Source organism: Sodiomyces alcalophilus (genome assembly GCF_042370955.1).
Source record: "Sodiomyces alcalophilus JCM 7366 unplaced genomic scaffold ACRALscaffold_4, whole genome shotgun sequence".
Lineage (NCBI taxonomy): Eukaryota > Fungi > Ascomycota > Sordariomycetes > Glomerellales > Plectosphaerellaceae > Sodiomyces > Sodiomyces alcalophilus.
The window spans coordinates 2,994,205-3,008,404 of NW_027263535.1; the positions used below are offsets into that span (position 1 = coordinate 2,994,205).

Sequence of the window (14,200 nt, forward strand, 5' to 3'; positions counted from 1 at the left end):
ACCCCTATACCCTCCTCCTTTTTAGGATTACTGCCTTATACGGGTGCCGTGGCGGCCCCGTTCCTAACTCACTATATATCCGAAACTCGTGGCTTCTATTCTAGGAAGCCTATAATGTTTTGCCCGTAGCGGTTTTAAAGCCGATTACGTGCTCGATTAACGGCGCGCGCGTGGTTATCTCTGTTTACTTTTATACGCCTTCCTATAAGCCCTAGGGCTAACCCCTACGGGCCTACTATAGGCGACTTATATATGCGCTTCCTAGGGTTTAAAGTTCCTAAGCTTCCCTATTCTATGGCTATAGGTGGAGCTAACGCAGGCTATATGCCCACGCAGAACGCTTATATAATAGCGTAAGGGACTGCCTCCGTATCGTGGAAAAAACGCCGTGTATTTTACTTACACGCTTAGGGATAGCGCGATACTATCTTCTTGTTTTCTATAGTAGGGCGACTAACTCCCCCGTGGTACCTGTTAACGACTAGCGAAGCCGGGCGGAAAGTGGGTCTAATAAGCCCCCTATTTAACTCTTATTATATATACTAAGGCAGATAAGGGCCCCCTAAAATAGGATCCGAGTAGCGTAGAAAAGGAAAAGGGGTTCCTCTTTTATATACGCCTCTAGCCGGATTCGAACCGACCCGGTCACCTCGACTATATACCAGGTATACCACCACTATACTATAAAGGCTTCTCTTAATTATTATAAATAGCGTATAAGTTAATTATATAAAATAAGCGATTAATCTATTAATTTAATTAACTCTATAGAAATCTTTGATTATAGTGCTAAAATCCTGTCCTTATTCCTATAGCCGGTCCACTCCTACTTTCGGGCCCGGAATAACCTGTTCCGAGCCTGCTTTGGACTAGCCTATGCGATAGTGATCTGCTGCCTTAATAAATAGTCTTTAATTGTCTTTATTTATCGGATAGGTACTTCTATTTATATAAGAACATACGCCTAATCGGATATCACTCCCTGACAACGACCTGAACGTGCGTAACGCTCGCTACTATACTGTCCTGTTCGTACTAATCCTATTCGTGACAATCCTATTCGTACCTAATTCTATTAGTAATTAAGCCTATTAGTAATTAATTCTATTTATAACTAAAACTATTCGTAACTAATTCTATTTATAACTATTATTGGAATTATACTTTATTTTTATAAGATCCTATTTTTAATTATAATTAGATATTATACTTTAATAATAATCTAAATATATATATAATACTTAATTATATTAGTAGATTAGTACCTTTTTTACTATTAAAGTATTATTATTATTATTATTATATATTACTCTGATTTTACCTAATTATATAGGCTAGCCTTTTAGGCGATAGTCCTTCTCTGATTTAGGAGGGGGGAAAACCGATTAGGACGAAAACCCCTCCCCTCGTATAGTATAGTGTGGGTAGCCCTAGGGCGGCCGCTATAATAGCGTTATACGGCCGTATATTAACTCGGTGCGTGTTCCGGATCTTACCTCCGGTATAGTGGCTAATAGGGTATCTGCTATCGGGTTCGTAATTCGCCCGTGTTAGGGCGGTGCGTTACCGCTATAGTGGCCCTACGGCCCTTTAGCCTAATCCGTTCTATATTATATAGTCGTCTTTATTACGTTCCTCCTTTATATAGTCTCCTTTATTCGATATATCCCTAGGTAGGGTGCGGCTCCCCTACGCTGCCGCTCCGCCTATCCGCGACTGCCTTATTATAGGCGCCGGAGTAGCGATCACGCCTACCTTCCTTTATAGCCGCGGGCTACTAGAGCTTTTTTTAATAGAAAACCCTTTTCTAATCCTTTTCTCTTTTCCTTCCTCTCTCTTTCTTCTTTAAGCTATCCTATTAAAGTAAGTCCGGCGCTATCCTCGCGGGCAGCCTGCGTTGCCTATATACCTAGTTCGAGTCTGTTTTATTTAGGCTAACGCTTATTAATATAGATAACCTCTATTATTAACTAACCCGCCGCTAATAGCGCCGCTAGCGCTAAGGATACCCCCGCCCCCGCTAGCCCTGCCGGTAAGAAAAACGTGCGTTCTCCGTGTATTATCTCTACGTATCTAGCGCGTCTAACTTAGGTAGGAACTAATTCCTATAACTATTCGGGCCTTACCTTATACTCGCTATATCTCCGCTATCGCTATTAATCTATTAGTCGATAAATACTATAACGTTACTAGTATAGGAGCGCGTTGCTACCGTTATACTAAGGGAAAAAAAGGTGGCTATAAGTCGGTGCTAATAACTTACCGCACGGCTCTAAACCGCCTAATACAGGCCGTCTATTGTGTCTAGGGTAACGATACCGCTATTATAAGTATTAAGCGCGGGGTCGCTATATAGGCTTTTACTAATTATTTTAGACTCGCCGTGTTTATAAGACCGCCGGTAAGCGTTAGTTACGGGCTCTGCGTGCTAGCTATAGCTCCTAGTATCGGGCTAGCGCCGCCGCTAGAGCTATGGCTATAAATAATCGTCCTATAACTTAGGTATAATTCGCTAGAGTCGAGCGAATAGTTAAGAATATTAGCCGTTAAATAGTAAGTTAGCTTTATTCCCGCTATGTTCCCGCTATTAACCTACCTAGAACGTCGAGGTCCCCGCCGCCGCCGATCCTATTACCTCCGGCGAGGAGGAGAATAATACTAAAGATAATAAGAGTAAGGCCGATAAGGCCGAGAATATATAAGATACTAGTAATAAGGCTACCTAGAGGATAGCCGAGATAGCAGGGGGTTAGCCGTGTATAAGCGCGGCGCCCCCTAAAAACCTCTTAACGCCTATATAACTCTTACCCTTCGCTATATTTCCGTGATAGTCCTTATACCGTTATCGCCTTCTTAGGGTCCAGGGCCCTTACTAGGCGGAAATCCTAGAGCCTACTTACCTATAGAAACTATTTCGCTACCGCTCCCGCCCTTTTATCGTCTCTAAGGGTATAGAGCTAGTCCGCCTTACTCCTTAGCTCCGCTCTCGCTACGCTTTATAGTCTCTCCCGTGTTTAGTCGTCTATATCTATACACTATAGTACGATATACTAGGCTATTTGTATTCCCCTATCTATATAAGGGCAGCGCGGTATTACCGTATTAGGGACGCCGTATTAAAAGAGGAATTTACGGAGGCTAAGCTTCTCTATCCGTATCTATATAAGGATTAAGCTCTAGGGGTTAGAGAGTCCCTTATATTTCCTAAATACTATCGTCGAGAAGCGGGGCGTCTATGCTAGAGCCACGCTATTATATTATCGCGGGCTTATATTCTCCTATCCATACCGCTACTCGTCTTATAGTCTATATCTTAGGCCGCGTTCTAGGTGCCACGTTTATACTTAGTTCTTTAAATACTCCTAGCCCCCTAGCGTATACCTCCTAGGGCCTCTACGCCTAATACGCGTAGCCGTGTCGGCTATAATTCTAACTATTATTAGGAATTACTTTACGGGGGTTCCCTCTATACGTTTTACTATTTTCGCGACTAAAAGGTTACTATAAAGGTTAAAGGGGGGAACGCTCGCTTTTATCTCTAGGATCTTAGTTATAATAGTCTTATAGGCGCCGGTAATAATATATAGGCACCACGCCTATTCGGCGGTAAGTTATTTTATAATACCTTTAGGTGTTTTACCCTTCTTTCTAAGGGTATAGAAAACCGGTATAGCGTATATAGCTACGCTCCTAATAACACTTAAGTATAGCTTATATATATCTTTAATACGGTAACTGATAGGGGATATCTTTAGCTTAGTCACACACATATACTCTTTTAGTTAGCCGAGCTGCCGATATTAATCTGCAGCTCCATAGAGCTCTATGAGCTTATACACTTAAGATAATATATCTTCACTTCTCTGAATTCTCTTTATACACGTTTATAACATATAAATACGGGAAATCCGTATAGCAAATAGTAGTAACTGAATTATTATAAATCGTTCGCTTTATACTATACCCCGACTCCTTTTCTCTTCTTTTCCTTGTTTACGCGATATAAATCAGTAACTCGCCGTTTAAAGATATTTTCTATAGCTACCCCGTAAAGATTTCTACTAGTAGTTAATCACCCGCTTATAGTAGATAGCTATAAACGTTTTACCTCCACACCGATACTAAAGCTCGCCTTTAAGTAACCGATAAGGACGTCTATAGCCGTTATAAAACGGTTCGCCTCGACGTATTTAACGATTTTCGCCTATTTTCCCTATTTTTCCCCTGTTTTTCGTTCCTAGTCCCTTTATAATCTTATTTTTAGTCGATTATGTTATCTATATATAATTACACCTTCCTATTATTTTATACCCACTAACACCTACCCTATTTACCTATATAAGCCATAAATCATTAAGCTATAAACTCTTTTTCCCTACCCCGTTATAACTCTGTATTATTAGTATCTCTGCTATAAATAGAACCACTAATAACTATTAAAAGAGAATTATTCTATATCTATAAATTTATTTAAGTATACCCGGAATAGGTAGTATAGTAAAATTTGCCCGATAGAGCTATTACTATTATCAGATAAAAAGGAATAGCATTATATAATAGAGCCGCGAGAGAATATCGAGACATAAACCGTATAGCCAGATATAATAATAGAGCCCCGAGTATAGATAACGGACTAACCTTCCTATCCTAGTAGGAGACCGATAATTAGGCGGTAAAGGCAACCCTCGTGATAGTACTAAGGCACTTAAATATTAGTAAAAGCCAGAATAATAGCAGAACTTACTCCCGTAATAATAATCAGAACCCTTTACAGGGCATACAGGTAGGCAGATAAGCAGTTAAACGGCATAGTTAGCAGCTATCAGTTAAGAACAGACTATAGACCGTTAACAGTTAATTAACGTCTCTTAACCTTAACGCTCCCCGTAGACCTTTATTCGAGGAATCCTATATATAGTAGCCGATAAACTAAGCGCCTTTAGTATAAACTCTATAAACGTTAGAGGATAGTTAACCACCGCCTTATATATCTCGAGAACCCTTAATAACCCCTAAGCCGTCGCTACGCTAAGTAGTTAGGATAGATGCTAATAGATAGATACTAGCCTCTAGCTCCGGCACCCAGAGCCAGGGTGGCTAATAATAATATCGGGATTAGTAATAGCAGGCGGCCCCCTAGTTAAGCCTATAGCCACCTACCGTTATATTTACCCCTAATTAATTCTAATATATAATAAGTTTCTTCGCTAATAAAGCTCTGGCTACTAGTAATAGAGGTACCGGAATAAACGACGCTAATAATAGCGATATATAGTATAGCGGCGGCCCGTAGGTTTTCCGTTATAAACTAACTATAATTAGATTCTTTAGTCCTCCTAAGTATATATCACTAACCTTTATCCTATAGTTAGTCTCCGGAGATAAAGTCCTTTAGCACGATATCGAGCTCTTTATTAAAAACGTTAAGGAATAGGCGACTACCCCTAATATAGTAGAAAAGGCTTGTATTAATCTATACGCGCTATTTATAAGTAAAGCTGCTTTGTGGTGGTTAACTAGCCTTATAGCCACGTAGCGTAGCGAGGTACGCTAGTCCCTAAACGGATAGTACGCTGCCCTTCGCCGATACTAGTAAATTAACCCGGAGACTATAGCAGTAAAAATAATAGACTTACGGTTCATAGCCAGAGATATTATTAACGGAAAAGCCTTCGCCGAATAGGTAAATCACCTTACCTATCTATATAAAGCCTTAGGAATTAGCCCTCGTACTAACCTTGACGTGTAACAGGAAATCTAGAATAGGATTAACCCGTCCCTCTAGGAGATCTGCCCCTGACCTGATATAAATAAGCACCTAGACGAATTTATCCGATTGATTAAGGACTAGATCGCTAACCGATAGCTCTCCCTAAGATACTAGTTATAACACGGTATGTTTCGCGTAGACTAATTAGGACCTTTATCTGCTTAATAGACCGCACCCTATACTAACGTGCCTATATAGATAGTCCTGGAAAATCGTTTAATTATATACACAGCGGACACGACCCCCGTAGATAACGTAAACAAAACAAGTGAATACGTAAACTAGGGACGCTAGGGCGGAAACTTCGATAAGAGCCGATTTAATAGCGGCGGGAATCGTTTTAGTAATTATAGCGGCTTCGGAAAAGGCCGATCGTAGGGAAACGATTTTAGTAACCGCGATAAATTATTCCAGGGTCGTAAAGGTAACGATAACCGCGGTAACCGCGGTCGTAGAGGTCGCTAGTTTCGTAGAGGCGGACGCTAGTTCCGCGAGGAGCACCGTCCGTATTAGCGGCGTATACGGTAATAGGTAAAGAGTAACGGTAACCGTGACCACTGAGTGGTGTATATAGCGGAGGACGACCCCGGTAAAGATACCGACGAAGAGGATTTATATAAAAAGGGCTATATTCTTATTAATAAAATACTTAGCGAAAGCGAGGAGATATACGTTTACGAGATCGGCGAGGAGGATTTAGCTAATAGCGAAATTAACGTTTATTATTCTTATTTTATAGGCTAAGCCGGCCGATCCTATATAAGTAACCGATAAACGTATAAATATAAGTTAGAAGGATGAACCCTAGCACGCCTACGATAGACCTTATAGACTCCCGCTTTACTATAATCACCGAAGCCGCTGATATACTAGTATAGAAAATACGACGCCTACTTCCCTAGTAACACATAACTCTTTTAACACGTGTTTTTAAACACCTATATAGAGCCGAAGCTAAAGGGATAGGGGCCTTATAAAGCCTATATTATCCTAGCGGCAACTAGGCTAATCACGCTAGAAGATCCGGGGACGCTATCCGAGTCTATAGAATAGCTAACCGAACTAGATATCTATACGGAAGACCCTATATAAATATAATCTACCTATATATAGTACGGATCCGAAGCCACGTATATATAGTCTATAGATAAGGAGATAAAGCCGACGATAGCCGATATAAAGCCACTAAGACTACTAAAGCCCGATAAACTCAGCTACCACTTCGTATTTAAGCTATATAAGATTATCGATATATAGGCGTTAGTTAGACCCGGATTTAAGTAATATATATACTATAAAATAGCGATTAAGTTTATACCCGACGGTAAGACTATAAAAGTCTATATAGACTCCGGATATACCTTAATTCTAGTTAATAGAAACTAGCTAATAGAATACAGGAAGAACGTCTAATATAGGAAAGCTATAAACCCGAAACCGATAAAGGGACTTATAAGGATAATTCAGGTATAGGAGGTCGCTACTTTCGACTTCTATGTCGGCGGCTATATCTAAGATACCCTAGTTATAGGTTACTTTATAATTATAGCCTAGGTAATCGACGACCTAGAACTAAATATACTGCTTAGAGGAACCTTCCTAAAGACCTTTAGCGTCGATATCCTGTATTCCTCCGGTACCCTAAGGATAGCAGGATATTATAGTATACGGATCCTAATTATCGGGTATTATAGGAAGCCTATAGGCAGATACTAACGCCGAGTTATAATAGCGTAGACTATTATAGTACCGCTATATATAGCCACGTTCGTGCCTATACGGTATATAAACCTGCCTAGGAACCACGAATTTTACTTTAATCCGGATCCGAAACACGATATAATACGGTATATCTATAATATAGATACCCCTAAGGTGGTATATTATATAAACGATTCGGATAAACTAAAAGTCTTACGCAGAAATAAAAGAATAGGCCGACTAATAGACTTATAGGATAACGAGGAAGTCGAAGAAGTTAACTAGGTAAACGCTTATACTCTAATAGTAGCGGAAAAGCATAGAGAGTTCGAGGACTCTAAATTAGTATACCGATTACTAAGAGCCACCCCCGAGGAACTTAAGAAGATTATAGTAGACGATACGATAAGGACCGGTAAAGACGATAAACCTAGAGTAGATAGAGAGAAGCATAGTGATATAAAGACCGAATAGCCGGACGATATACCCGAAATCACGATAAAGGACGGCGTATATATATATGCGATAAACTTACTAAAGGCTCGGGAAATTATTAAGTTATTAGAATCCTTCGACGTGTAGCGTAATAAAGGAATTATACCTCTACCCCCTAATAAACGAATATAAGTTAACCTAGTCGATGGTTAGCAGAAAATAAATTTATACTTAAGGCCTTTTTAACTTAGCGGAGAAGATCGTGACCTGCTTAATAATAAGTTTGATAGTATATATAAAGTCGGACGTATAATATAGCAGAAATTACCGACCCCTTTCGCTTTCCTAGTATTTATAGTATAGCGTATAGTATAGAAGCTAAAGAAAGGTAGAGTAGTCGTGGATCTACGAAAGCTTAACGCGGCCGTTTTACCGGGATATATACCCGATTCTATTATAAGATAAGATTATCTAGTGCCTATAAGGGAAGAAATAGTTTAGCGCCTTCGACGCTAGCTCTTTCTTCTATTAGCTACCTATAAAGGAAGAGCATAAAAAGAGGATAACGATTATATCCCCTAAAGGATTAGAACGCCTAGAGGTAGTATTAATAGGGTTTCGAAACTTATTACCGTTTACGTAACGATTTATAGACCAGAGACTATTTAAGTATCGCTATTTCTGCAGGGCGTATATTAACGATATTATTATCTTCTTAGACACTTTCGAAGATTATATAGAACACCTCCGGACCGTACTAAAGCTATTCGAGGATATTCGGCTAGTATTATCCCTAGCAAAATCCTTCTACGCGTATAATTCGGTGCGATTACTCGGTTTTAAGGTGGACGGCTTAGGTCTATATACTATATCCGACCGAATTAAGGCTCTACGATAAATTAAAATACCCAAAAAGCTTAGCGACCTAGAGATATACGTCGGTAAAGTGGGATTTCTACGGTGATTTATCCCGTGGTTCCGAGTTAAGGTCGAACCTTTATAGCGACGGAAGACGACTATGCGTAATAATATAAAAAAGGCCGGATAGATTACTATATACGTACCTAAGCACCTAAGGCAGAAATAGATAGGTAAGTTAACTTATAAACCTATAGATATCGAATAGCAGGCTTTTAAAATTATATAAAAGTAAGTTATAGAGGAACTAAGGTTATATCACTATATCCCCGATAAAACTACTTTCCTAAACCTAAACGCTAATACGAATAGTCTAGGAGTATTCCTCTTTTATCTAGCGAAGCCGTGGGATAGTAGTAAAATCCTAGTTAATATTATTTAGCCGATACTTTTCCTCTTAAGAAAGCTAATAATAGCGGAATCGCGATATAAAGCGATAAAGCTAGAGATCTACGCCCTGGTCTAGGCTTATAAGATACTTCGAATACGTTTATAATCCTACTATAAGCCTATAATAGTCCTTACTAATTATTAAGCAACTAAGGGAATAGTCGGACAAATATCCCTTAAGATAATAGATATTAATAAACTAAACCCGCGCCTAATAGCGGCGTCTACTTTTCTTAGTTAATTTCGCCTATATATCCGTTATATTCTAGGATAATAAAACGTGGTGTTAGACGTATTATCCTAACTACCGATAGTAAACGATAAGGACTCTAAAGCACTAATAGGAACCTAAAAAGCTAAGAGAATGGATAAGAAGAAATAAGCTTATAATAACGAGTTAGACGATATATAGACCGAACACGACGAAGTATTAGTAGCATATATAGCTATTTCGGACCTAAGGCTGCTTATAGATATAGACGAACGCTCTTTAATATACATAGCGGTGGATTACGCGATACTAGACGATTTAAAGAGGGAGTTTTAACAGGCATATCAGGAGGATCCGAAATATAAAGCTATAATCGACGAAGTTAACGCGAGATAGACTAATAAATAAACTTCTAGTAGCAGACCGATAAGGCCTCTGCTAACCTAGCTCGAGAACGGACTATTATATATACTCGGAGAAGTAAATAAACTAAGGTTAGTGGTGCCCCGTAAACTTATTAAAAAGGTTTTATAGATAGTATACGATAATAATTACCACTTCGGCGAAAAACGAATAATACACGCCCTAGATAATTTTAGCTTTAAAGGTAAAGTACGCGCCGTGGCAGACTAGATAAAACACTACCTAGTATGCCTAGAGAATATCATAGATTAATAGAAGCCGCTCGGAGAACTATAACTAATCCCGCCGCCGATAATACCTTTCTTTATAATCATAATCGATTTTATAATCGGTTTACCTTCTACCGAATACTAATAACCTTTTTAGAGGATCAAAGATAGACTAGTAAATAGACTCGACACCTTACTTATAGTCACCTATAAGACTAGTAAAAAGACGATTCTTATTCCCGGATATTCGATATACACGGCAAAGGATTAGGCGGAACTTTTACTTCGAATACTCTAGCTAATAGATTAGGGTTTATTAATAAGGATTATATCCGATAAAGACCCTAAATTCGTGTCCGAATTCTAGCGCGAGCTATTTAAGGCACTAGGAGTGCTACTAGTAATCTCGATAGTATAGTATATATAAACCAACGGATTATCTAAGCAAAAGAACCAGTCCGTGGAAATTATTCTACGGTATCACACTTCCATAAGCGATATTCCATAGCTAGATATTATTCCGGCAGTATAATACGCCCTAAATTAAGCGTATACCGAAACGCTTAACACCTTACTAAACAAATTCCTGCTTAGATTCCGTCCATAGACGGTAGCAGACCTAATAGTCGGCACAGGCGCTCCGCAAGCCTATAACAGGGAATAGACCGAGTATATCCCGGTAGCTATATCACTAAGAGGCGGAATACCTAGCAACGATTACTATAGCCGATATAAAACAACGATACGATATAACACGACGCCTATATACCTTCGATATAAGTGATTCCGTCTATCTTCGTCTACACCAAGGATATAAGCTTCCGGGATAAGCTCGCGATTCGAGGAAGTGGTTATAGCAGAGGGTCGGACCTTTCCGGGTAGTTAGGGTAATTAATCTACTCGTATACGAGTTAGATTTCCCTCGGTTATAGCGAGTCTATAAAGTGGTATCGATCGCGTAGCTTATACCAGCACTAATAGGGGATCCGTTTAGTAGAGAATAAATAAAGCCGGGACCTATAATAGTAGACGGAGACGACGGCGAATAAAGGTCCTACGAAATCGAAAAGCTATAAAGACGGCGAGTAATAAAAATCAGGGGATAACTATAAACAGAATACCTAGTTAAATAAAAGGGCTAGCCGGTATAGTATAACGAGTAGTATCTATAATAGCTATTAATAAAGAACGCGAGCGATATAGTTTATGATTTCGAGAGACGGAACCCGATTACCATAGCGGAGCTAACCGGTTAGACGATAAATAACGACGAGGCAGAAAAAAGAATAGTTAGCGTTAGTAGATAAAGAAATCAGAGGCATATCGAACTAGTACTCTTATACGGCTAGCGTAGGGATAATAAAGAGTATCATAAGATAAGCGCCGAAGACGATAATTAATAAAGAAAAAGCCACCTCTACCTACTTTTACTTACCCCCTTTTTCCTATTCTCGTTTAACCCCCTTTTTCCTATTTCCGCTTACCCGTTTCTATTATCCTTTCTTATTCCTATTTTCTATCCTTAGCCCTACTCCCTTATATAAACGAATATTAAAAGAACGATTTACACGAATATAAACGTAGCCACACCACTTATAAAAAGGCTCTTTTAAATAAAGAAAGAGCGCGAGACGACTAGCCGTTTCCGGAAAAAGGGAGGCGTAATCAGATATCTTTTATATTACCCTCTATTCCTACTTAAACTATTAGTATACCAGGCAGCGTAGAGATATAACCGTCTAGCCTAGCGATTCTTCGAATAGTATACCTACACCTCTTCTCCTACTCTCTTAGCGCCTATAGAAACCAGTCTTAATCTATCTCCTCCTATAATAATAATAGTTAAGATCCCGCTCCTATATAGACGGACACGCGAACATACTTAACTTTTAATAATCAAATAACCCTCTATTATAACGAAGAAAGGTAAAGAAGTAGTTCCTAACCTATAGGAATATCGCTTTATTCGTAATAAGGCAGAAAAGAGTATTAAGTTACTTAGAAAGATTTCTAAATATCTATATAAATACTACCGCTTATATAAGTAGTACCACGATATGCTACTGTTTCTATCTATAGAATAGCGACGTAATAACTAGGAAAAAAAAGCTACTATAACTTTCTGCACTAGCTACATTATAGCAAGCGGCAGTAACAGAAAGAAAGCCGATAATTTCGACGACTTCGTCCTTAAGAATAACCTAAGCCCCTACCTGCCGGAGGCATAGTATACCGTATACTATATCTAGATAAACGGTGCAAAACGATAAATTAACGACTAGCAGGATAAGTAGGAGGCAGTAAATAGATAAATACAGGATAATAATTACTTACCCGATAACGAAAATACCTTATAATTATTCGAAAAAGCCTTAATCGATACCAAGACGTTTAGATACTAGGAGGACCCGAGTTTTATTATAGACGCCTAGGACGATAGCTTTATTAGAAATAATAGACAATAGGATATAGATTATATAAACTTTACTATATCTAATAGTGATATCTACGTATACGGCGATAACGACTTCAGCCTATATAATAATAATAACGCTAATAATCCAGATAACATAGTTATAACGGCTAGCTAGTAAACAGACTCTTATTAGTAATAAACCACCACTCTATAGCTAAGCGCAGCACCATAAATAACCAGCAGCCTAACCCTATAGCCAGCCGCTATTTTAGCTCTATAGCCCCTCGCTAATATAACCGTATAGTAACCGATAGCTAACCTAACTCCGGTATAGCTAACCGGTAATAATAATTAAATAAAATAAATATTTATAGACTAGCGATTCGCTATTATAGGGGCGGAGGGAGCTATCGACTAGCATACCACGGCTAAAGTGGATTATCTATTAGGATCTATATTCTTCGACTATACCGACCTAATAGTCAGGCTTAGAAATAAGTTAATAGCCGGAAAGTCTTCTATCAAAGATTATATTATTATACTAGCACTTAGGGATAAGGGGAGTATTAGGCCGGACTAGCCAGATATAGCGAACCGAGATATTATTATTAGCTAGATCACGTAATAACGGTAGAAGGGGGAGAATAATAGATAGAGAAAGCGGTTAGCATCCCTAAGCGATTTATAAGATTTTATAAACGTAAACCCTAGAAAGAAAAAAAAGACGGCCAATAATCCTAGCGCCATAGCAGCGCCCTTTATATAAACAATAAACACCGCTCTAATAGTCACCTAGCCGATATAGCTAACTTAGACTATATAGCCGATAATAAACTTCGCGATAAGGAACGAACTAAATACTATAAACGTAAAACTAAATAATTATATTAAGTAACTCGAAAGGATAATAGACGATAGAGATAAAGCCTTTGATAATAGAATCACGTAATAGATAGACGATTTCCAGAAGAAACTGGACTAGAGGGCCGATATTATATTAAAAGGATAGGAGAAAAACCACCTCCGGATTAATAAGTTAAAAACGAATAATAAAAAGCAGTAAACGGAACTATAATAGGCTAATAAAAAGGCCGATAATAATTAAGCGATAACTAATATAAGTATTAACGCCTTAGAGGCATAAGTCAGAGCTTTATAAAAAGAAGTCGCCTAACTAAAAAAGAATATAAAAACGCCGAAGCAGAAATCCGCGCACCTAAAGTCGGCTTAGCCGACCTCCTCGTAACCGCAAATACAGGCGCCACGACCAAAGCTAATATAGCTAAAGCCTTTATAGTAATAGCAGCCTTTATCCTCGTAACCACAGGCTCCGGCGATATCGCGATAAAACTCTTAGTCTACGGAATAGCTAGAGGATTCGGATTAATCTCAGCGTTACGAATAGATATAAGCAACACGAGGAATATAGAATTATATATCCTTAGTTAAGGAATATATAAGACCGAACTTTCCTTTCTTTTCTTTTACTTACTCCGGAACGAACACTCTTTTCGCGTAGACTTTATCGAATAAACACTCTTTTCGCTTTGATTTTGCTAAGAAAGATAACGAGTATAGTATAGTAATCGGGACGATTACTTCTGCGGGGAGGGCACTTAATAGGGGATATCTTTAGCTTAATCACACATATATACTCTTTTAGTTAGCCGAGCTACCGATATCAATCTGCAGCTCTATAGAGCTCTATAAGCTCACACACTTAAGAT

At 38.7% G+C, this 14,200-nt stretch overlaps 1 non-coding gene across 1 annotated transcript; it reads right to left on the minus strand.

Annotated features, from left to right (window-relative positions):
• Nucleotides 1–616: 616 nt before the first annotated feature.
• On the minus strand, nt 617–691 carry ACRALDRAFT_t171. Its single transcript has one exon. It is a non-coding gene; the product is annotated as a tRNA-OTHER (tRNA).
• Between the last annotated feature and the right edge of the window lie 13,509 nt (nt 692–14,200).